Source organism: Mus caroli (assembly GCF_900094665.2).
Source record: "Mus caroli chromosome X unlocalized genomic scaffold, CAROLI_EIJ_v1.1 GL456233.1, whole genome shotgun sequence".
NCBI lineage: Eukaryota > Metazoa > Chordata > Mammalia > Rodentia > Muridae > Mus > Mus caroli.
The window spans coordinates 205,758-208,286 of NW_018388438.1; the positions used below are offsets into that span (position 1 = coordinate 205,758).

Consider the following 2,529-nt stretch of genomic DNA (forward strand, 5'->3'; position numbering starts at 1 on the left):
GGTTTTGATCATCAGTTTATACCCAGAAATCACTGCAAAGTTTGACATATAGTAGACTCCAAATTTGTTGCAATGAATTAATACTAGCTGGATTAAATCTAGATTTTTCATCTTATTTAGTTATTCTTCTTAGCATTAATTCACATTTTGGGTACTATCTTTAGTATGTATATTCAGTGGTCTTAGGCAATTATTAACAAATATTCGTTAAAGAATACACCCTATGCTTGGTAATCAGATTTGAAAAATAAAAACTTTCTGCTTTCAAAAGGCTGCTTGTTCACTGCACAGAAGAAATAAGTAGAAAGAGAAATTAAAACCCAGAGTAAGTGGTATATAAGGCATATGGAATCAATGGGAAAAGAATATAAATTTATATACTAATGACTGAGGAATAACAGAGGGATACAAAATTGATTTTTTAAAAAAAGACTATAAATTTTTCCAAATGAACAACTGTAGATAGGGAGAATTCCAGGATAAAACGACAGAGGAATATTAAAAAGCCTCCATCATAATGAAAGCCTTTTCTTCTTTTGTTAATGTTGAATCCAAAAAAGTGTTTTCTTTTGTACCTTTATGACAGATTATTTCATGCTCCATCTCTTGGTTTTTCTAGTATGCATTATTATTAAATTTCATTCGCACAAAGTGTTCATTTCTTGTGGTTTATTCCCCTTTTAAAGCATACTACATTAACTCTAGTTGGGCCTTTGATTCAAAATGCTCATCCGAATCTATAGAAATCCAGTAGTGAGGGATATGTGACATGTGGAAGGATAGAGGAAGAATTTTAGTTCTTATGAAACCTCAATAAGCTACCATTAATAAAAGCATAGGCAAGAGATTATAGAAGAAAACAGAAAAAGGCAGGGAACCTGAGTTTTACATGCACTGTAACATCCCGGACCCGTCTTTCTCTTGTTATACCTCCAAATTTGTTCAGTGGATACTACCGACTATACTACTTGGCTGATCTTTCTGGATCCTAGTCTTTAAAAGCGCCCTGCGAGGATTCCACTCTGCAAAAAACGGAAGAAGCGGGGCGGGGCTTTAAGGTTCTCTGTTGGGCTAGAGCAGGCTGGGGGAGGGGAGCGGGAGTCAGACTGCTGTGGGAGGCTGGGTAGTAAAACGCAAAAGGACTGACAAGGCGCCACTACAGCCCCTCTTTGCTTGCATTTACCTCCTCAAACTTCTGAGTCGCGACTTCCAGCGCAGGTAGGTACAGCACCTCGGGTCTGGGGAGGGTTGTCTTAGGTGGCCAGGACCCATAGCACCTAGTCTTGTGCATTGGGGCCTGGCACAGGGCTGGGGCAGTGGCAGCTCCGATCCTCATCCCAGGATATTACTCACCTTACACTAGCTGAGGAGGACACTCCTGCCTTTCCCCAAGACCTTCCTTATGATTTGTGCTAGTTTTGCCATACAGCTTTCCTGGAGATCAGGATAGGGCCAGTTGGGCCTAACTCTGTAAAAGAGCTGGAGTAAGCTGTGCTTGAGACTGACTCCCAGGCTGCTTTCTTTCTATACCATTTTACTATTGTTCTCCGGTCAGATTGTACCCTTTGTCTCTCAGAGGAAGGCTGTCAGTGTAGTTGTAGGAGGGAAATTAGTCTAGAAACGTCCTGAAAACAATTCTGAAGAACCTTTTAAAACTACTGGAAATGGCATTCTTTCCTGCATGAGTTGAATGTTAACTCTGAATAATGCTCATGAGAATACTATATTAGTAAAGGATTTTAAACAAAAATTATTGTCCAAAATGTTATTTATGTACTGAATGAACACCACCAGCAAGTTTCATAAAGTCAAAATAGTTGGAGATTTTACTGTTTAATTACTGAACAAAACCACTGAGCTCTCCTACTTAGGAACATTGTAATATTCCATTTTCATACAGTGGTCTCAATTTATTGTTGCTTTTATTTTATAGTTTGCTTGTTAGGATACAGTGTAGTTAAGGGTTAAAAGTAGTTAATTTTACATTAGGTAAGTGACTACAGAGGTGCAGGGAGAAATATGAGTACTATGGACCAAATCTGCCCTTATTATAGAACAACCATGAAAAGAAAACATGATTTACCACAGTATTAAAAGAAGTCATACATTGTTTCATAAGCAGTGTGATGAACAGAATGTTCACTGTAAGTGGTAGAGCCTGGGAACTTCTACCATGTGTTTATTTCTCCTAGTTATTTAAGTATATCTTTTAAATATTGAATTTGATTCCCATAGTATATATCCTTGAGTGATATAACTGTCTCATATGGTTAGTTTTATTTTTAGGGTTTTTTTAAAATAAGATGTATTTTAATTGAAATAGAATTACGTGAATTTCCCCCTTGCTTTTCCTCCTTCCAACCCCTCCCATGACATCCTATCTCAGAGTGATATCTTCTTTTCCTTTATTATTGTTACATACATAATGAATACATATGTGTGCCAGTCTGGATACCAGGAGCTGTCAGCAGGGATCAGCAGGGCTCTGGCCTAGCCAGAGGGGCCAAAGAGTTACAGCTCTCCAAGGGG

The 2,529-nt window shown here is 38.2% G+C and overlaps 1 protein-coding gene across 1 annotated transcript in view; it reads left to right on the forward strand.

Moving 5' to 3' along the window:
- The first annotated feature begins 1,075 nt into the window (after nucleotides 1–1,075).
- Nucleotides 1,076–2,529, forward strand: part of Tmlhe (trimethyllysine hydroxylase, epsilon) — a 118,350-nt gene continuing 116,896 nt past the window's right edge. The window contains exon 1 of the mRNA XM_021154170.1: nucleotides 1,076–1,218. The gene's annotated coding sequence lies outside the window, so the exon portion shown is untranslated. The remainder of the gene's footprint in view (nucleotides 1,219–2,529) is intronic.